The sequence below is a fragment of the Protopterus annectens genome, chromosome 10.part0, assembly GCF_019279795.1.
Source record: "Protopterus annectens isolate FY-2018-M chromosome 10.part0, PAN1.0, whole genome shotgun sequence".
NCBI lineage: Eukaryota > Metazoa > Chordata > Ceratodontiformes > Protopteridae > Protopterus > Protopterus annectens.
In genome coordinates this window covers 105,154,911-105,178,347 of record NC_056744.1, presented here as the reverse complement: position 1 = coordinate 105,178,347, position 23,437 = coordinate 105,154,911, and the positions used below count along the sequence as shown (strand labels likewise).

The 23,437-nt window shown below is 38.9% G+C and overlaps 1 protein-coding gene across 1 annotated transcript in view; it reads left to right on the top strand.

The window, feature by feature from the left end:
• LOC122812984 (E3 ubiquitin-protein ligase rnf213-alpha-like) overlaps nucleotides 1-23,437 on the top strand; it is a 1,982,151-nt gene that overhangs the window by 1,772,651 nt on the left and 186,063 nt on the right.

Genomic DNA, 23,437 nt, shown 5'->3' with positions numbered 1-23,437 from the left:
TTTACATTCTCCTAGGTCATACATCTGACATATGAACTTAGATCACATTCGTTGGTGTATAAGGTTGAATTTACAAGCATAGATACCCAGATTATCTCACCGCCAACCTGAACGCAGGTTGTGCATATGTCAGACTGTTCACTGTTTGGTTGTTGGTACCTCTGCTTTGTTCATTTCAGCCAGATAAGTGCTCCACTGGAGAGCTTTCCCTTTTACCTTACATTTTACTGTTTGAAAGTTGTAGATGTCAGTTAGGAGGGGCAGTAAGCAGATTATGTTACAAGAACTTGCATACTAAATGTCTTTTTTGTTTAGTCCCTGAACATGATCACAGATCCTGTTCTATTTGTCAGCCTTTCATTCCAAAAACCCTTAGGCCTAGGATCTCTACTCTTAACACTTTCCTCGAAATCCAGCATCTTCAACACCTGACCCAGTCCAAGATGGCTGACTCTGCATACACGGACATTTCCCTTCCGCCAAAGAAAAAGCTTAAGAGGCCTCGAATGGATCAACAGTCCAGTGTTTCTGATTCAGGCATACCCATTAAGGTTATAGAACACATGGTATGTCAAACTTCTGCTCAGCTGTCCAATACTGAGACCCCTTTGGAGGCCAGTATGGCTCCTGAGGCCTTGCAGACTGCCAATCCATGCAAGGAACTGTGTCTAATTATTTCAGAAGGATTGCATAACTTCCCACAAATTCTAGTTAGATAAGTAATCCCAGGCTGTGTAATTGAGGTCAAAAACGGTTCTTAACCTCCGCACCTCATACAGTCAAACATCACACCTACAAAGAAAAAAAAAAATAAACAGAAGACTAAGCATTTAGACTTTCTGTCAGCAGCTAGGGAGAAAGAGCAGATGGACTTTTCACAAGGATTGTTTAAAGCTGTTATGTCCTTACAATCTACCACAAGCTAATCCAGTAAAACCCACCCTGGTTTCCTCTTATGACTGTTGCTCTCAGATGCATTCCCCAGAACAAGTCTCCTCCGATGAAGGTTGATGCCCTCTCATCTGATTCATCTGTTGAGGAAGCTTCCTTTGGTGAGAGTATATAGAATATGAAGAAACACTTTGATTGGCATGTAGAATATGAAGAAACACTTTGATTGGCAATCTGCTCAGATCTCTGATGTCCAGAAGAGGTAATACTTCCTCTTGGAGATTGGTGCCCCTCCCCCCTCTCTGGTCCCTCTTTTCCTTGATGCTTTCCAGGGCATTTTTCAGTCCACCTTTTCTTCCCTGACTCTGAACCTCCAGCTCCCAAAAGACCAGACAGGTTTTATGAAGTCCCTGATGACCTAAAATACCTGTATAAGAACCCAGTGGCAGACCTTTTGGCTGTTCTCTCTCTTCAGCTAAGCCATCTAAGCTGCTGCCCAGTGCTAATACCGTAACTACAGATAAAGATAGTAGGTCTATTGTTAGATGGAGAAAGAAGGTTTAAACCACTGCGACTCTTGTTTTCAGGGCAATTACTTACCAGATTAAAATGACTAAGTATTTGAACCCTGTTCTAGCCTACTTGAACAAATTTATCTTGGATTCTCCTACTGCAGACTCTAAGCAGCAGATGCAGAGCTTACTTTCCCACTCAGATTGTCATGTACAGCATTAAGTGCAGGTATGATGCTGCTGATACTTTTTCTAGGGCATCTGCCACTGGATCTGTTATCCAGAGATATGCATGGATTTGCAATCAGCTTGTGCCTGAGGATTTCAAATCTAAAATTCTAGATTCACCTTTAAACAACGCCTTACTGTTTGGCTCTAAGGCAACCAGTCTGTTTGAAACTCTCAAAGACTGATGTAAAACCATTGGAGAATGCAGGCAGGTCATACTCTCCTATGATCCTAGATACCATAGGAACTGCCCAGCCAGATCATTAAAAGGCACCTTAGAGCAGTTCAGAAACAAAGAAAACCCCCTTGGAAAAGAGACTCTGAGAAACCACAAAGGGGAACTCCAGCTAGGAGGTTGCCCTTTAGAGGCAAAAGTCAGTGACTACCTCTGCACCACCCCTCCTCTGACTCCTGCAGCACCTCCTCCTCATCCTCCTCCTCCTCCTACCTCTGCAGCACCCTTCCTCCTCCTCCTTCTACCTCTGCAGCACCCCTCCTCCTCCTATCTTTGCGGCACCCCTCCTCCTCCTATCTCTGCAGCACCCCTCCTCCTTCTCCTCTTACTTCTGCAGCACTCCTCCTCCACTTCCTCCTGTCTCTGCAGCACCCCTTCTCCACCTCCACCTGCCTCTGCAGAGCCCCTTCTCCACCTCCTCCTGCCGCTGCAGTACCCCTCCTCTACCTCATCCTACATCTGCAACACCCTTCCTCCTCCTACCACTGCAGCACACCTCCTCCACCTAGCTAAGCAGCACCCTTTCTCCTCCTACCTCTACAGCACCCCTCCTTCTCCTATCTTTGCAACACCTCTCCTCCTCCTACCTCTGCAGCACCCCTCCTCCTACCTCTGCAGCACCCCTCCTCCTCCTCTCCCCATCTTCACTCCCCTTCTTTGCCAAAGATTGTCTCTCTCCCTGACCAGATAGGAAAATATTACCACAGACAAGTGGATCCTGTCCAACATCAGAGATGGCACAGGAAGCATGGAAATTAGCAACACAAATGAACATCTTGCTCACAGTCACATGCATCCCTTCTCAGGACAATGTACTAGCAGATTGCTTGATTCTGTCAATGGAGGCTTCATGAGTGGATTCTGAACAGGGAGGTCTTCTACAGCATTACACTTCAGTGTATCACTTTTCAGATAGACCTCTTTGCTTCATCCAGCAACCATCACATTCCCCTGTTCGGCACCATGGACCCTTGTCACACAGCCTAGAGGACAGATGCCTTTTTCTTCCATTGGACAGGGAAGTTCCTCTGTGCCTTTCCTTCTCTACCTTTTCCTCTAAAGATATCTCTCAAGGCACAAAGGGAGACACCCAAACTCCTTCTACTGGTTTCATTTTGGCCAAGGCAACATTAGTTCCCACTGCTTTTTCACCTACAAAGGGAAATTACGGGAGAATCCTACTATATCTGAACAATATAACACAACAAAAAGGATTGCTGCTTCACTCAAATCTTCAGCCTGACACTATGGATGATAGGATTTTAATTCCTCAAAGACATGTTTTCTCTGAAGAGATTGTACAAGTCCTACAGGAGGCTAGGAGACCCACTAGTAGAAAATATTGCACTACAAAGTAGACACAATTTTCTTTCTGGTGCTGCAAACAGAGTCAGGATCCATTCTTAGCACAGGTCTCTATAGTGCTGCATTCCCTCTATGAACCTCTTCAATAAGGCGTGGCCTCTTCTTCCATAAAAGCTCATTTGACTGCCATTAATGCTTGCCTGCCTCTTAGTTCCCCACTTATGACTTGGCAGGAGATTGAGCATTTCCTCAGAGGAGTTCAGCAGCTTAACCCCCTAAGAAACCCATCTCTCCCATTGAGATCTTAATTTTGTGCTAGAAAAGCTTTCTTTGCCTCCAACTGAGCCATTTTCTTCTGCTTCTTTGAAATTAGTTTCTTGGAAAACCATCCTCATCTTGGCTCTCACCTCTGCCAGGAAAATTTCTAAGCTACAAGCTCTCATGGCCATTCCCCCCTTTCTTATTTTTCACAAAAACAGGGAGACTGTCAGGGTAACCCATCCTCCATGCCTAATTTAATGAATAAGCTGTCTCTCAGTCAGGCTGTTCATCTCACTACCTTCTTTCCCAATTCCCAAAGAGAAGGGAAGGGACCTTGCATTCTGTAGACATTTACAAGCAACTCAGATTTTACCTAGACCAAACTAAGACATTCAGAAAGACTGACCAGCTTTTCATATATTTTATACCTTCTAATCTGGATCAGCCAGGCTCCAAACAAACTATTGCATTCTGTATTTCTAAGGCTATCTCTTTCCGCTACTCTTATTATGGCAAGACACAACCATCCCACCCTAAAGGACATTCCACTAGGGCAATTGTTTACTTAAGGGTTTTCCAGAAAGGAGTAGTCTCCAAGTCTATTTAAGAGGTGGCTACTTGATGCTTTGTACACACCTTTACCAAACACTACAAAATTGATGGCTTTTCCAGGTCCAGGGCAGCTTTTGCTAGGTCAGTCATGTCCAGGCTGCTGGACAACTCTTCTTCCCAACCGCCAACTACCATTACCTCCTTCAGCTCTAGAAATTACCCATTTGTTAGGAATATTGTTAGAGTGATTCATTCATGAGATAGCACAGTTGTCTAAGAACTTAGTATAACAGTAGATGCCCTACTGATCACTGTTGAAGTATTTCATCCCACTCTCCATCCCCTCTTCTTTATCTCACCTCCACCTTCAGATGTCTCTTTCTAGCCTTTGATACCTTACATAGGTATGGGGGAATTTTCTTACCAATTTGAGCTGTACCCCTCCTAAATGACCATTCTCATCTCCCAGTAGTCTTAAGGCTGCTGGCTTGGAGATAGTCTGAGGATCCATGCTCATGCATCCATCTCTGTACCCTAATGCATATCAGCTGGGATCATGCATCAGACATATAACCGATGGAATGTAAAGCTTTGGTACCCCAGCTGGACATCAGCAACGACAACCTATTTGTCAGGAATACTGCAACAGTGATCAGTGGGACATCAACTGTTATGGCAAGTCCTTACACACCTCCAATTTGGAGATTGTAGGCCTCAGTAACTCAACAGATGACTGGGTGGATTTTGAAGCATGGGTTCTAAACAGAAAGTCAATTATTTTCATTTTCTTCAAGCTACAGTTATATAATTATAGGTGTCTGTAGGAGAGTACTGTTGTGACAGTATTCATTATTTCTGGGCTTCTGGTCACTGACACTTGTCATTGTTCCTCCTGATTTCAATGAGTCGAAGGTCCTGCTTCACAAAGTTAAAAGCAGAAAGGAATGGTGTTCATCAAAAACACTGTGTTTTAAGTTATATAATTTTTTAAGAATATTATCATAGGCAAAAAGAAGCACTGTATGTTTATAAGCAGCACTAGCTTTTTAATGATGTGTTTTTTAAAGTTATTTAATCACGAGTTTAGACGCAATTAGTTCTGATGAAGTCCTTTTGTTCATCATTATATGATTAAAAAGTGTTTTAAAACATTTGTGTTTTATAACTTGGTGCTCAACTTCTGGCAGCAGAATTTATTATAATTTTTTACTGTAAAATTAATTTATGGTGGTTCTTTGGCATTGGCTTCTTGAAATTTACTAGAATTTTGGACACTATGTGCACTTGAGTTTCTGTGGAGCAGATACGACGAATCCTCATAAATTAAGATTTTGGGATATTTCTAATAATGTATTTTGGATGACAGCTGGAGGCATGCAATGATGTGTTGGAGTGAAAAGGTTTCCAATAGACAGAGGTGGCCAATGTGCCATCCACCTGCCTTTGTAAAGTAACATCAAGAAAAGAGATACACTCCATATGAAAATTAACTCTAAATTGAATGCCCCACTTATTTTCATTTAAGTATTGAACAAATTCCTGTAAGTATATGGCATCTGATTTCCAAACCATCCAGCAGTCTTCCAAAAATTGTCTCCAAATATCTATTTCATCCAGAAATAGATTGTGATTACCATCATAAATGATCATTTGTTCAAGATATCCCATAAACGGGTAAGCATATATTGGTGCAAACTAAGCACGAATTTACAGCCATTGCACTTTCCATATGTGTGGAGGTACTGCTGTTTGCCTAGTAATCATAACTAGACTGGTAAGAGAGGCAAAGATTTGAAGAGAAAGGGGTGAAGGATGTTCCTACAGCTGACAGGCTTAACCTCTGCACTGATTGCCTGTTTATGATATTTATTTATTTATTTATGAGAGATTGTCAAAGTACTGAAAAAGAAATGGATACGGGACTTTTGGGAAAATTCCTGGCAGACAAAATGAACATTAAATTAAATGCAGAACAAATGAAAAATGTAACAAAAGCTATTGTAGTAACTAAATTTAAGCAACAGATTAATGAATAAAAATAGACAAAGCTATATGGAATAATACATGAAATGTACAAGTTATTTCCTCATGAAATAACTTGTATATTAAAAAGATTTTTTTAACCAAAGTGACAGTAAATGTACACCATCATGGAATTATTCCATAGTAGCTCCCCTTATTAAACAAGATAAAGATCCTCTTTTTTGCTCTTTATATAGACCCATATCATTATTAAACAGTGATTATTAAATATTTATTTCAGTGATTACTAATAGATCATAGGATCATAGGAGGTTACTACACTAATAGCCCTAGGGACCTTATAAGTCTAGCCAAGTACTACCTCCTGTTCCCAAAAATATCAAGGAATTAAGTGGAGCTAAGTCAACAACTACTGCCCTTGTCCAAGAGGGACACAGGTGAAACTCCCAAGGTGAATGTGCAGTTTCCCATCCAATCATCCAAATTATGCTTAAATAGGGTTGGAGAGGGGCTCTGCTTTAACTGAACTGGAAGTTTGTTCCAGAGGAGAGGTAACCTCTGTGAGACATATCTGTCTCTCCAGCAAGTCCTGTTGATGTCACATACTGGGTTGAGTTCCCTAGAGTGAGTGCATTGTATAGCATTTGATTTACGAATGTGCAGCATTTCCATTAGAGCAGGATCTGAGATTGCTTTATATGCAATATAGATGTCACCTCTGAGTAGACTGTAGACACAGAGTATAGCGACAGTGATTTCAGTCTGTCAACATATGACATATGCTAAAGACCCTGAATTTTCTTTGTAAGAAACCTTTGAGGTCTTTCTGGCTGCTTCAGGTGACTGGTAAGGTACATACCAAAGGTAGCATTGTACTCTATTATTGGCCTGGTGAGTGAGGGGTACAGGGGGATTATAACCTGTTTTGTTCTGCATGCAGTGCCCTTACTTATGAGGTGGGTGATGTACAAAGCCTTTCTTATCACTGTGGAGACATGGTGGTCAAAGAAAAGGTTACTGTCAACCTGTGTGCCCAAATTTTCCATCACTGATTGCATGCTTAGGGTGTTGTTATAAATGTGGTAATATGCAAGGACGTCACCCTTGCCGAAGGGGATGATAATGTATTTTCTTGCATTGAGTTTTAGCCCACGACTTTGGCGCACGTCATTTGTCTATGTAAGTCCCACTTGTAGGATGTTGACATCATTTGGGGAGTCAATGACCGCACCTATTTTGCAATCGTCAGCAAACTTTGTCAGCCATGGGCCTTTTGTTTTAGACTGTACATTTGAGAAGTAAATTCCAAACAATAGGGGCCCCAGCACAGATTCCTGTCAAACACCACTGGTTATAGGTCTGCCGGTGGAGGTAGAGTCACCTATTTTGACTGTGTGCATTCTTCTGGGTAGCCAGTATGCAACCTACCTGATAGTATGTGGGTTGATCTCCAGCTGGATGAGTTTATCAATAATGCCTGAGTGGGGAATAGCGTCAAAGGCCTTGGCGAGATCCATGTAGGCTATAGGCATGGATTTGCCTTTGTCCAGTGCTTTGGTGACTGTCTCAAAGAAGTCCACCAAGTTCAAGAGGCAAGATCTCCTTTTAACAAAGCCAAATTGGGTCAGGTCAATTGTTTGGAGATCTCCTATATCTTTGATAATAAGGTTCATGATTATTCTTTCCATAGACTTGCAGATTAGGCTGGTCAGGCTTATGGGTCTATAGTTGCCAGGATCTGTGGAGGTCCTTCTTTTATGTAACGGGATGATGGTTGCTGTTTTCCATTCAACAGGTACAAAACCAGTGCTTAGACTGTGGTTAAAAAGAACACCCAGCAGTGTAGTGAGTTCCTGTTTTAATCCATTTAGAATGCAACCTAGGATATTATCAGGTCCCATAGAGGCTGTGTTTTTGGCTTTGGAAAGTGTTTATGACCTGCTTCTTGGAGGTACTAGCTGGAGGGCAGGTGGTAGGGATGCTTTGGGGGTATGTGGCAGGGACAGGGGGGAGAAGTTTTCACTGAACCTGTCAGCTAGCAGGTTGGCTATTTCTGCAGGTTCAGTATATGTGGTGCCATTAACAACCAGTTCTGCACAGATCTAGGTTTTTCTTTTAAGGTTTCTGATGTAGCTAAAGAAGGCCTTATGGTTATCCTTAGGAAAGGAGGCTTATTTGGATTCATAGTTAGCCTAGAATGCCTTACAAGGTGTCTTATTTGCTTGTTTAAGCCAAGGAGGTAATGCTTCCAATTCAGAGACCATTTCTTCCTGCTCTTGGATAGCGAATTTCTTTCTCTTATTGTATAACCTGTTAATGGCGGATGCCTACCAGATAGGCTTGTTCTTTCTTGAGGATCTTGTTTTGGTCCTATCAGGTACTTCTGAGTAAATACATTTGTGTAGATGCTTATATAAGGCATTGGTGTAAATCTCAGTATAGGGATCCATGCCATCATTGAGGGCAGGGGCTGTGAAGCTATTAATGCCATCACGTATTAGATTATAATTGGTTTTGGAAAAGTTTTTTAGTCTAGTTCCTGCTAATGGGGAGTCAGATGTTATTGTTACTAATGAGACTGATTTATGTTCAGACCTCATTAGGGAGGGCCCACACATGGGGGTGGTGCAGTGATCATCCATGTTAGTGAGCACCAGAGCCAGAATGTTTGGTCCCCTTGTGGGGGTGTCAACCAACTGGTCCAGGGCATTCAAGTTGTTGAAGTCTGAGAACCTTTGGGCAACTGCATTAGTACATGTATAATTTACCCAATCTATGGAACGATAGTTAAAGTCACCTAAAACCATGGAGTTTGGTTGCATCTTTGAGTGATTCGGGTAGATCCAAGTATGCAGTGTGGGTATCCTGGTTCATGGAGGGGGGGGTCCTATAACTGGCAGTAACTTGGATATGAGTCTTACCTACAGTCAACTGGACCTGGATTAGTTCAAGTGAATTGTTTTGTTTAACCAATCCAGAGGTGTATTTATCTTTGAATATTGATACTCCATCTCCTTTAGTTCTTGCATTTTCAGTTTGTGGTCTGAATGTGTGGAAGGCACTATAACCAGGTATGGCCAGGGTCCTTTCTGCGGCCTTAAACCAAGTCTCTGTGACTGCACAGATGTCAGCATCTTCTAAAGTGAGGGCTGCTTCTAGTGAGTGCAGTTTTAGGTTTAGACTCCTAGCATTTAGCAGCATAACCTTGAGGTTGCTTTTTGAAGATATTTTTACATCTGGAATTGTGTTGTTTTGACATTGCCTAAAAAAGGCACTATGATGGAGGCAAGAGCCTTAGCCAGTAACCAAAATCCCAGAGGTGACAGACGAAGACCATCTCTGGCAAAGCAGCTTAGTCTATCTACCATGTCATCCCAGGCTAACAGGTACTAGATCCACTTAGAATGACACCAGAACTAAGCCAATTGTTGAAGTTCATCATTTTTTGTTTATATTGTGGTATCGTTGTAGGTGAAGGTAATATGCTGCTCAAGACTAGGGACATAGCTGTCTGAGACACATTCAGAGAGCTCAGTCATGTCTGTCTTCATGTAGTCCAGTGAGGTATATCTCAAGTCATTCACACCAACATGAACTATGACGGAGTCATAATGGTACTTGTTGTGGAGAGACTTGAGTACATGTGTGGTCTGGTGGCTTCTAGCACCCGACGGACAACTGACCATAACCTTCTCCTTGTCAGCCCAGTGAGTGGCACATCTATGTGTGTCACTATAGAGTCACCATTGACCAAAAACATAAGTTTACATGTGCTTTGCCTTAGGGGCTTGTTTGGTGAGACACTTGGACTTGTGGGTTTGTGTGTATTGAGTGCTGTAGGTATTGTATTTAAGTGTAGCATGTTTGTGTTTTGGAGGTCTCTGGTATTTAGGTAAATTTCTGGAGAGTACCTCTGCATGTGATGGTTTATGTGGTGAGAACGTGGTTTGTGCAGGGGGTGTAGTATGTGGGTTGACAACTTGTTCAGTGTCACTGTTCTGTGAATGAGAGAGCAAGGATTCCAAATTCTTAGTGTATATGCATCTCTCACAAGTTGAGCTTGAGTGGTTTAGGAGTAATGGGTTGTCAGTGTACATGAGGCAATTGTTACACTGCTTTAGGATACCCATGTCAATCAGGCTGACAGGAGAAAGGGAGGAGAACTGACCATCCATAATACTAGGTGTAAATTTGCTTACTTTAATAAGGAAGGATGTGGTTTAATTAGGGGCTTAATGGTGGGTCTATACTATTGGGGCTGTTAAGGGGTACGAGACTATTAGGGATTAGGAGATTTCAGTTAAAGTGGCAAATGCTGTAGAAAGCCCAGCTGCGGTGGTCTCTGAACAACTAAGTAGAATTTAAAGGACTCCTCAGTGGGAGCACAGGCAGTTTCTAAGGGAAAATAAATCTACTTTAGCTTTTAGCTACAACCATCAGTTATTACCTCCACTGCTCGATGCTGTGCGAAGGTGCACTGCATGCAAACAGTTGCCTCAGATTGCTCAGTTGAAGATAGTAATGCAATAGCTGGTTGCCAAACTCTGTGGAGCTGTGTTAAAACAGGCACAAACCTGCGCAAAAGTGGGGCTTATGCAGCAACTGTGAGAACCCTTTTTTAAAACAAATGAAGCAATTTTCAAACAAGCTGGCAAATGGAAATGTACAATCCTGAGCCTTATTCCAACAATTTCCAACTAATATTTTTTTTGCTACACTCTTCTCCCACAAGGGTACCAAGCAGTGTAGATTCAGACAATCCGAATCTAGCCTATGCTATAAAATGCACATGTACTAGAAAATACAAAGTGCAGGAAAAACAGTTTCAAACAGCAAACAGTTGAAACAGTGAAACAGAGAAACAGCAGAACAGCCAAAATGGCTAAAAACAGTTAAAAGTAAACAGCAATTCAGTAATACACAGTTTAAAAGTGCAGTACAGCAAATAAAAATACTTATTTTTCTGTAGATTTCAAAGGATGTTTTAGATTTTATTTGACTTCACTCCAGAGATCAGAGAGAGTACACCAGTCCTAGAGTAGCTCCCGTAAACTGATAAAAGATATTATAGATGTTTCAAATAAAGATCAGACAAGTTTCATATTGAATTGACAAACATGCAATACAACATAAAGAGAATTGTAACTATTATAGATTATGCTTGTAAAAACAAATTTAAATTAGCACTTCTGTGTTTGGATTTAGAGAAAAAAAGTGTCTCTGTTAATTGGGACTATATGTTTAAATCACTGGAATATTATTAATTCCCAATTAAATGTATCAACCTTTTTAAATATATACTCTAAAAGGAAAGTTAAAATAAAATAATTTTTATCCTGAATAATAAATATAAATAAAGGGGCTAAGCAGGGATGTGTGCCCACTTTCTCTATAATGTTCACTTTGGCAGTTTACAATTTTGCAGATTATATTAGACAAAATAATATATTATAGGAATTTAGAGTTAAAAAAATAAAAATAATTTGGGTATAATGGGTATATAAATAATTCATATAAAATATAATTAGTGCTATTAGACTATATGAATGTATTTCTAAAATGAAATTTAATAAATACAAAAAACAAAATGTTATTAATAAAAAAGTTATCCGTAATTACAAATTATAATCTTAAAGTGTGACCAGATATTTAGGAGTATATATCTCCGATATATAATCAATTACACAAATAAGTTATAATAAATGTATTGAGGAAATTAAATATTACTACCAAATGTAATACAAACTGTATCATTAATCACAGAAAAATGATTTTGTAGGAAATTAAATAAAATTGTAATGTTATTTTGTGCCATACTTGTAGAGCTAGAACTCCATATAACAATCATATTATGAATTGGAATGGGGATGGAATTGGATTTCCTAGATTGGAAATATACTTAATAAAGTTTATATTTGACAAATAAAATGGAAAACATCACATGGTAAGATATGTGATAACTTTTGGTTAAAACCCATTCTTTCCTTATTAAGTATGTTAGGTAATAAAATAACATGGATGTCGAAAAATTACATAGATATTTATCCTAATAAAATAAAATCAAGTTATCTAAATATTAACGTCATTCAGAAATTCTCTTTTTAAATATACTGCAATCATGTAATCGGTGTTTAGCATCTTTACAGTAGCCAGTCCTACAGGGTGTTTTGGTAGTTCAAATTTTAGCAAAGAGTGAATTAAAATATTAATTTATTAGTTTAACTGTCTGAAAAGAAATATAACATCTTCTGTAGGCATAATCAATGTATTTAAATCGCATAAATTGGATTTTAATCCAAAGTTAAGACAAAAATCTTGCAATTAATGACAATGAAATGGAGGGATGTATACCCTATAATCTTAGACTATCTGTGTAAAATTGTAAATGGTAATAGTGCCATCAAGCCATTTCTTTCTGAATATTACAAAATAAATCTATAAATGGAAACCAGCTTAGATGATAAGTATTGAGTATTTCTACCACAGCAGAGTGTTATGGACTATTTAAATAATTAATATAGGGATTATTTATTTATAAACACCTTTATTGAGTTATCACTTGTGATATAGACAGGCTTACATTTATATAAAACTAATCAAACCATATTAACAGTTCACATTTACAAGGATCCTACAACCTTTACATTACATAAATTATTCATTTCCTGTCTTATCTCTAACAACATTCCTCCTTCAAAACATTTCCTGCATGTATTGCTCCCACAGTTTCAATTTCATTCTATGCAATTTACTTCTATCCCTTGCTAAATATCCCACTTCCTGTTGTTTTATCTCTGTTGCAATATTCGCTCGTTCAAGTATAGTTGGTTTAGATGTTGATTTCCATTTTCTAGTAATTGCTTTTTTGGTAGCCAACAGAATTAAACTTAACAAGGCCTTACCATGTCTAGGCAATTCAGATCCTGTTTCTCAGCTCAAAAAATTGTTTCCTTAGTTACATTCATTTGCTTGCTTAGTCTTATGATAATAATAATTTTGAAGTTATTTGGTTCAACGATTATATGTGTTCACTGGAAAATATTTTAGTAGTCTCTAGAGAATTCATGAATTCTTCCCACTCACCTTACTCCAAGAACATATGTTCCCAGGTACGTCTTTCTTCCCCATTACACCTCCAACATTTGTCATCTAACTGAGGAAAAATGCTTTTGCGTTTGTTTGGGGTATAAAGTATCTTTGCAAACATTTCCTGGCAAAAGTCTTTAATCTTCTTGATTTGGTTGCATATTTGAGAGCCATATATATGTCCTCCCATTGTTTATTTATGAATTTCTTATCTAACATCTCTTCCTGATCTTTCTTGACCTCCACTGATTGATTTATGTACTTCTGTACTTATTGTGCAATATTTTATATGCCTTACTAATTATTCTTTTTTAACAGCAGTGTCTTTTCTAAATTCATTTAAAAACTCAACCACTGTAGATCTTTCATATAGGATTTCCCCATCCTTTTCTTTGTCTGTACTCTGATATCAGTCCCTCATAAGAAAGGCAATTCTCCAGCATGCAGTCCAAGTGTGTTCTTAGTCTCTTCCCATTCTATTACCTTTGCCTCTCTAATTATTTGTTCCCAATACCTTGGTTCCCTTGCCAGCTTTCTCCAGTAAATTCTAGCCCTCTCTTGCTTATTCTGTGCTGCCCTAAATGCAGTCATCTTTTTGGTAGAATCTCCTTTCTGCATTCCCATGTTGGCTTAGTTTTTAGTATATGATCTGCTACTTTATGAATGTAATATTCTGTATGACTGTTGTTATTCTCCTTCAGGATCTGCATCTAAAATCCCACTCTTGCCTTATTTCTTGAATTAACCCCTGCTTTATTACCATTTCTTTCCATTTTGAATTGTAGCTTCATGTGTGTGTTATGTATAACAGCCTTAATTGTTTAGCTCTAAAATATCTCTTCAAGTCAGGTAATCCTAAACATCCTTCTTTTATTAGGAGGACCAACTTTTCCTACATTTATTTTATTTATTTATTTATTTATTTATCATTAATGATAAATAAATTACTCTTACCCTCTTCCCCTCCAAGATAAAATCCTTCAACTCTTTGTTAATTACTTTTCACTTATCTGGTTGATAAAAATATGCCTGACCTGTGTATAAAACTAAAGGGGCTAAACACTTTTACTGCTTGTATCATGCTACCCATATTCATAGGCAGGCACTTCCATGTTCTCAATTTTTTGTATTATCTTTTGTTTAGACTGTTCAAATATATCCTTATCTGCCAAAACAGAATCTTTTTTAATCCATACTCCTACATACTTTATCTTACCCATCCATCCTCTATCCCCTTTTACCCATTTTTGCACATGGGGGCGAGGTGTCACTTCAACAGTGAAAATCACCTTGAGCCAAGGTTTACACCACCAGGTGGCTACCCTACCATGGCAGTTCATCCGTACCACTCACTTACACACACATTCGCACTTATGGGCAATTTAGAGTGTCCAATCCACCTACTGCTTGTCTTTCATGTCCTCATAAATATTGGTATTGCTGAACAAATTAATGTGTTCACAGTTTACAGCTATAGCCTTTGAAAAAAAAATTAAACTGTCTTAGAATATTCCACAACACTGAGATGTCCTTTTTTGGTTCCATCAGGTACAAAATAATGTCATCTACAAATAAAGTCAATTTTTCTTGAGCACCATACCAATTATATCGTTGAATTTCTGAGTCCCTTGTTTTCTTTGATAATGCTTCTAAATATAACAAAAATAACAATGGGGAAACAGAACATCGATGCCTGATTCTTCTGTTCAGATGCAACTTATTAGAGAGGAACCCTCCCACTTTGATGTTTGCTTCTGATCCCGTATATATCCTTCTAATTAACTTCACTATTGTATCAGAAAATGCAAATGCTTCCATTGCCCTGCTCATAAAATCCCAGCTTACTCTGTCAAATGATTTCTCTGCATCAAGACTCAACAACAACAACAGTGGTAATTTTTTATATTCTGCTTCCCTCTGGATCATCATTGTTGTATTAATTTGTAAAATATCTGCCTCTCCTCCACAAAACTACATTGGTCCATATTTATCAATGTTGGCATCACTTTTGATCTCATCTCCTCTTATCTTAACTGTTAATTGTTGAGTCTCATCTACCTCTAACCTTGGTATATTTAAGTTTTCCATAAATATTTCCATTTATGCGTTTTCTTGATTTCCCTGATTCTCTTCTTTATACAAATTTTCATAAAATTTCTGAAATATCTCTAATACGTTTTTGGATTTCTGGTTATTTTTGTTTTTATAGGACCCCCTAAGTGTAACAACAACCATTTCTACTTTCTATTGTATAGATTATGATCTGTGTACTTTTGCACCCCATTTTGCACCTCAGCAATCCAAGATTACAGCCTATTAACTTAAACATGCTTTTTGTTTAGCCTTTTCTCTCTTTTTTTGCAGTGTAATATTTACATTTCTTAATTCTAGAAAGTAAGAAAGAGAAGTAATAGTAGAAAGGCACCTTTTTACTTTAGTAAATTTATTACATACAAGAACAACTACAAATATTTTAATATAAAACAATCAAATTACCTTGTGAAAAGTTTCGTAAAGTACTGTTAGGAACAGGAATTGTTTTACTTACACTTATCTTTTTCTTTCTTCTTTCCCGCTCCTCAGTGTCCTTCCAAATATTAATTACATGAAGCAAATGCTTTTCAGTTCCCCATAAGTTTAACAAATCAACAAAAGTTTACTCATTCCTCTTTTTCTTATACAGCCGTGTTTCACAAATGTGATTAATGCTTTCCTGTCTTCATTTATTCATTAATTTCTGTGTTGCTGGTCTTCTTAATGATCATTGTCCTTTTCCCACTTCAGGCTCTGGATCAATTCAAGGTACTTCTGATTCTTCTAGTCAACTTCTGTGCTTTTCTCTGTTTCTCAAGCATTTTCCTTTGGAAAAGTGGAAATAGTTTCACTGGCAAGGTCTGTCCATGTGCTTTATTATCACAAGAATGAGAAACAGAGTCCCCTTCTGCTTGATGGCTCACTTTTTGTTAGACAAACCTTTGTATTCCTTCCTTAGTCTGTTCTGCATCAAAAGTGACTTTGACCTTCAATAAAAATATTCCACAGACAGCTGGATACACTGCTCATACCTGCCTCTTGACATTCCCTGATTGCTGGAATAAAATTGTATCTCTTCTGCCTAGTGTACATTGAATAATCATTTTTCACAAACACTCTACTGTCTCCAACTTTTAATACTTTGCCCTTTTGCCACAGTTTTGTCAGGATCAACACTGTCTGCTGGTAGGTTTGCATTTTTACTAATACAGGACTTGGCTGCCTTCTTGTGGCCTAATTTGGAGCATACACATAGTGTGCCCTTTTGATTAACATTTCCTTTGCGAGATACTAGTCCAGTTGCTTATTTGTTCTGTCTAGTTTGTCTGGTACAGCATAAAATCTCAGATTTTCCCACTGTGCTGTGTCCTATAATTCTGCCATTTTTTGAAACATCTCTTCTTGGGCATTCTCATGCTCAGTCAGCCTTTTCATAGTTTCCACTTCTGTTTTTTGTGGTTTCTTCAGCTCATATGAATATCTGTTTAAAGCTTCTTCCATTTTTTTCAGCCTTTTGTTATTTGAGCTGATATACTTCTTCAGTGTTTCATTTATTTTAATTAGCTCTAAGCACAGTTGACTTTCTTTTTATCTCTAGATTACTGGAAGCCATGTCTTGCACCAAAGCTGTAGCTTAAACTGCATTTTGCTGAACAGCTGCAGTATTCTTCCCAGGCAGTGTTTTCTCTTCACCTTTTCTAGTTGGTTTTCTTTTAGGCTCTTTTCATTTCTTCTTTGCTGGCATCCAGCTAGTGTACTTGCTAGCCAGTAATTGAATTTACTAAAAGTGACAGAGAGAGATCCTGGTCCATGTGTTTCAGTTTCTTTTTCCACAGTGGAGAGAGCTGAAGTTAAGCTGTTGATCAGTGTGCAGTCATCTTGGAAAGTCATATCCCTTTGCATCCTTGATGTAAAATATTAAATCACTTCTGAGATTCTGCACCTTGGGGTAGTGGCTATGTTCTGAGCTCAGTCACCCTATTTAGTGAATACGCAGTTTGTCCAAATGTGTATTTTCACACATGTTACTGTTGCCTAAATGTCCACTGCCATTTAAGGTCCTGTTGTTGTAATTATGGGAGAGGGGGTGAAACAAAAATCATATGTGGGTACCTGTAGAAAGGTAATAACTGGAAATATTTCAAGTTTGCAGTATAAGGAATGCGACTTGGAGTTGGAGTCACAAAAATGGGGGCTGTCCAATATTCGGTCATATGCTGGTTTGTATATTCTGATTTTCTGTGTTTATAGATTCAAGAAAGTGGGTATATTTCAGGGACATAGCCAGAATTTTTTAGAAATGAACAGAATGCACCTTCTCATAGCCCTCCAGCCTCGAGTCCCACAGAGTGCATATTTCAGCATGGCATACCTTTCCAGGACTGCAAAATTTAACTCTTAAAAATGTCAACTTTATAAAAAAGAAACCAGTCAGCAGGCTAGAAATGATCAAAAAGCCATTTTAAAAAATCTATAGTCTAATAGAAATACGGTCAGTATGTCAGAACTTGTCAGTGAATCTCATTAAACATAATTATTTTAGAAATGTGCCATGGCATGTAGCTGGCTACACCCTTATTGAATTTTCTTTGCATGTAAATAGAGTTCATTTATTAGAGGCAGCATTGCAAAAAAAAAAAAAAAAAAAAGTAATATTGTGTCTTGAAATGTCGGGACTTTCATCACTGCATCTGCTCTGAGTCACTTGTAGTTTTATTATCTGTTTTAAGTAATTAAACCTCATCTGTGCCATTAGTAATTTATTTTTTGCACAACTGACACAGGTAATAGCCCTGCATTTATGTGTTTTTTTCTGATATTGGACTCTGTATATTTGAGAGTGCATGAACAGCACAATATTTCAACTGATACATGTAATACCTAAGTGGCAGCCATTTTCAAAGCTGTATTAATCAGCATACAAGGCAGCCTATATTAGAGAATTCAGCCTTTTAAAGTAATCATAACTCACAAAGGCCAAACCACTCCTGTTCATATCACCATAATTTTGATGCTGATTCCATTGTTTAACCTGATTTAAAGGTGACTTAAAATGCTGCCATTTACTTCTGATGCTCTTCATTGTTTCAGTCAGAAGTAGTGAGAACAGATATTCCTCTGTATGGTGTAGCGATCAGGGAAGGGAAGGAACACAACAACAAAGACGATGTGAGATTTTAAGGGAGTGGATCATGAAGAGATGGGGAAGCAGTGTTGATTTAGGGAACTGGGCCCAAAGATGGAAGGGAATAATGGAAGACTGGGCAAAGGTAGAAATATTGAGTGGATACTTTGTTTTTATGAAGGAAAGCAAGAGGAATATGTCATGCTGGGAGGAGGGCAGGGTAGAATGCGTGACTAGCTGGCAAACATCAAGAAAGGGAAGAAGGAGGTAGATTAAAAACTGGCTTCCCTGAGGAAGGATAGAATACAGTGACCCATCTGGTGCTTCTCAGCATCCTCAGGAATCTAGCCAGTGTACTAGTACTTCCCCTGGCAGAGTTTCAGTAGACCACTACTTGCTGCATCAGTGCCTGAGGACTATAAGACAGCAACTGTGCTACCCTTTTATTTGGGGCAGGAGGTTAGGAAAAATACATTGGGGACCCATTCTTTCTCGCTTTGCTGCCTAGCCATGGCTGTTTGGGAAATAGCACACTCCCTAGAGCTGCACCTCATGACACAGTACCTACCGGGAGAAAGCAATTAGCTAGCAGATCACCTTAGCAGGAGCCTGTCAGTCTCCCATGAGTGGCAACTACATCAGGAGGTCTTTCTCAGAATAGCCAAAAAATGGGGTGTGCCCCTAACAGACCATTAAGCCACCAAAGAAAATGTTCACTTGGAAAGGTTTTGCTCCAGGAGCAAAATTAAGTCACCCTGGAAGACGGATGTCTTCTCTTTCCCTTTGACAGGCCTTTTCCTGTATGCCTTCCCCCCAGTACCACTGCTCCTGAGGTGCTTGCTAAAAATAAGGGAAGGGGGCCAAGAGTAATTGATATGGTCCCAGATTGGCTGAGGTAGCACTGGTACCCTCTATTAGTTGAACTAACCAGCACAGAGCCATGACAGCTGCCCCAGAGAGTGGACCTACTAACACAGAACAGGTGCAAGATAATGCATTCCAACCTGCAGACACTCAGATTGTCAGAATGGATGATACCATGATCCCATGGAAGGGGCCACTCCTTGACAGACAGATCCTGGACAATTCTAAAAGAGACCAGTAGACCTAGCATTAGGAAGTCATACTCTGCTAAATGGAAAATATTCACCTTTTGGTTCAGACAAAAGAGACAAAACCCTCATCTAGCTTAGATTCCTTTCATCCTCTCATATTTTTACAACCTTTTTCAAGTTTCTTATATTTTTCCATTAAAATCCATGCTTCAGTTATATCCACCTTTCTGCAATTTTCAGCCTCCTCTCTTTTCACACACCCTCAAAACAGTTTCTGAGAGGAATGGTCCACATTAGACCTCCCAGAAAGCCTCAGATCCCTCCCTGGGACCTCACTTACATTCTGAAGAAACTTACCTTTCCACCCTTTGAACCAGACGTTTTCACTGAGAATAAATCCTTGACCTGGAAGTATGCCTTTCTACTATCCATTACCTTAGCCAGAATGGTGTCTGAGCTTTAGCCCGTTATGTATGTGTGTAGCCCTTTATCATCCTCCACCCAGACAGAGTGTCACTCAGGACCAAGGTGGTGACCCAGATATCTTTAAATAAGACCATACACTTGCCTACATTCTTCCCAAACCCCCAACACAAGGGAGAAAGGATGTGTCATTCTTTGGATGTGCATAAGCAACTGCATTATTCCTTGAATAGAGCCAAGTGTGTCAGAAAGTCAGACCAACTGTTTGTGGCTGTTGCTAATTCCTCTGAGGTGAAACTAGTTTCTAAGCAAACCATCTCCAAATGGATCTCCCACTGTATCTCATTTTGTTACAGCCATCATAGTAAGAAGCCCCCTGATGCTGTAAGGATACATTCAACTAGGACCACTGCTACCTCTGTTGCTTTTCTTAAAGGGGTGGCCACTAAGAACATTCTGGAAGCAGCTACTTGGTCTTCTGTGCATACCTTCACATAACATTACCATCTTCCTACCTTTTCAAAATCCAGAGCAGGATTGCCACTGCCAATTTACAGGGAATCCTTGCCTCTCCCTAAATCTTCCATCCACCCTTCTTTTAGAGTTGGGAGCCTTCCCGCAAGTCAGGACTGCAACAATGAAACACGATAAACATAATACAGTTGTGTACACTCACCATAAATATAGATGTTCAAGTGTATTCACTGTTGCAGTGTTATTTCCCTCCCTCCTTCCCCTCTGGTCTACTGGATGGGTTAGGACATTCACCTGTAAGCCTGGGTGATCCCCTCCCCCCTTCTCAATTATTCTAGAATCCAGGGTCTTAGACCTCTGACCTCAGAAGCATGCTGTCAGGGGCTTCTTCTTGGTGGGAGCAAGAAAGTACTGAGGTTATGGCACCATATGCCTCCCTTTATACCCAAAAATAATGATGCCTCTGGTAGTCAGGCCAGTCAAGGTCTTCCACAGTGGAAAATCCCACAAGTCAGGACTGCAACATTGATTGCACTCGAACATCTAATTTATGGTAAGTGTACTCCAATGTACTTTCCAGATTTAGTTAAAAATACAACCAGTGCAGGACTTCTCATGTTCCTTTCTCTTTACCTGTACGCTGATGTCGGTCCTTGTTAGGAAAGGCAATCTCTAGCCTGCAATCCAAATGAATTCTTGACCTCTTTACATTCTACTACCATTCCCTCTCTATTTACGCCCAGTACCTTGGTTCTTTTGCCAGTTTTCTCACGTAAATTCCAGCTCCCTCTTGCCTAGTCTCTGTACCTTAATTGCAGTCATCCCTACTGGCAGAATCTCCTTCCTCCATTCCCTTGTAGCTTTAGTTCTTAGAATACTCTCTGCTATGTTATGAATATAATATTCTGTATGGCTATTGTTATTCTCCATAAGGATATGCACCCAGAATCCCAGTCTTTCCTTATTTGTTGAGCCCCACCCCCATTTCTTCATCATCCCTTTTCACATTGAATTATAGTTCTGCTTGTGCTTTGTATAGGAACATTAACTGTGTAGCTGTGAAATACCGTTTCAAAACAGGTAATTTCAAATCACCTTAATTTATTGGAAGGATCAACTTATGAAACTTGACTCTTGCCTCTTTCCCTCACAGATAAAATTCTTCAACTCTTTATTAACTACTATCTACAACTTCTCCTCTCGTTGATAAAAATATGCCTGACCTGTGTATAACAGTAAAGGGACTAAAAACATTTTCACTGATTGTATCTTGCTATTCATGTCCCATAAAACAGAGCTTCCAAGTTATTCAGTTTTTTTGTATTATCTTTTGTTTAGTCTCTTCCCATAAATCCTTAGCTGCCATTAACAGAATCCTTTTTAATCCATACTCCTAGGTCCTTCATTTTATCATGTTCTCACAAATACGGGTATTGCTGAACCAGTTTGTGTTTGGGCAGATAGTTTACAGCTATTGTCTTTGTTTTATCTTCATTACGTTTTTATCTCCAAAAGACTTTAAACTGTCTCAGGATGTTATACAGCACTGAAATGACCTCTTCTCGTTATATCATTTACAAATAAAGCTGTTTCTTGATTGTCATACCAATTATATCTTTCAGTTTCCGAGTCCCTTATTTTCTTTGCCAATGGTTCTAAATATAATGCAAATAAACAGGAAAGAGGACATCACAGCTGGGATCCTCTGCTCAAACAGAATGTATCAGAGAGGAACCCCCACCACACTAATTTTTACTTCTGATCCCTCATATTTCCTCCTAATCAATCTTATTATTTTATCAGGGAATGCAAATGCTTCCATTGCCCTAATCAAAAAATCCCAGCTTACTCTGTCGAATGCTTTCTCTGCATCAAAACCCACCAACAACAGTAGTATTTTCTTACATTCTGCTCCCCCCTGGATAACCATTGTTCTGTTAATGTTAAATGTTTGCCTTTCCTCCACAAAATCACATTGATCCATATCTAAAAAACAAACTCTGAGGCATCACGTACAACTGTTCAATGGAACTTTATTACACACAGGTTACACAGGTTAAGCACTTTCATCGCGATCCTCGGGACTTCTTCAGAACATTCATAACCCCATAATTAATGGGTTTATATAAGAAATGAACCCAGCTCACATGATCATTTACATCCAAAAAAGGTGAATAAAAGTCATGTGACTCCAAGGAGTACTACAAAGCTTAAAAAGTCTATAAAAAGCATTAATAAAACGCTCTTCCTTCAACAGTACTTATTATATCCACTCAACAGTATAAATAATCTAAAACACAAATTTAAACAAAAATGTAATAAAATGATTCACATTGATGCCTCATGTTCTTGAAAAAAGATACCCAGCTTGGAAACACACCACTGCAATTTATAAGATTTCAAAAGGCTACAAAAAGATAACATCCCATTCAAATGGGGATGGTTGTGGGCATTCAATTTAATTTGCCACAACAATTCAGTGTATTCAAGTAAGTCTTTCCATGGACTGCCCAGGATGTTTATCAATATATTTACAAAGCGCATTGTTGTTGTTCCAGTGTGCAACTTCATATAAGTGATCATAAATGTGCTCCTTAAATTTTCTCACTGTTTTTCCCACGTAAAAAATGGGTAAATTTGACACAAAGCCAAATAAATGACTCCTCTCGTGTTTCAATTTTAATGGTATTTACCCCTGATAATAGTTTTTTTACCTTGGTTATGTCACCAACCATCAAGTACCAGCACTGCAAACAGCTACTGTATTTAAAGGAATTCCACTTTCTCCTACAGTTTAACTCAACTCTTAAGTTGCTTTTCTCACTACAATATGTTTTTAGTATTGTGTAGGTACCTGAAATCTGCTTATACTTTATAAAACTTTTATTACCTTACCTTGGAATCAGAGGAAGGGAAGGACCAGCAACTTTTTTAAGCTCAACTTCTCAAATAATTTACAGAGGGATTTGTCTATACCTGCATGATATACCACAGATACAAAGAAATTTGTAGTCAGGTACTGCTGACAATCTGATATGGGTAATTAGTCCATCTGATGTCAGGAGCTCAGGCTGCTGTAAACAAGACATAGAGGTGTGAAACTGTTTTCCACTGTCTTTATTGCAGAGAGGAAGATAATTTACACTAATTCACAACTGCTTCCAATGTAGCCATGCCTTCCTTAGCAAAAGAGAGCAATTAGATCAGTCAATGGTTCAATGTCAGTTGTCTCCTCAGTATCGAAATGCTAAGCTTTAAACTTTACATGTTTGTT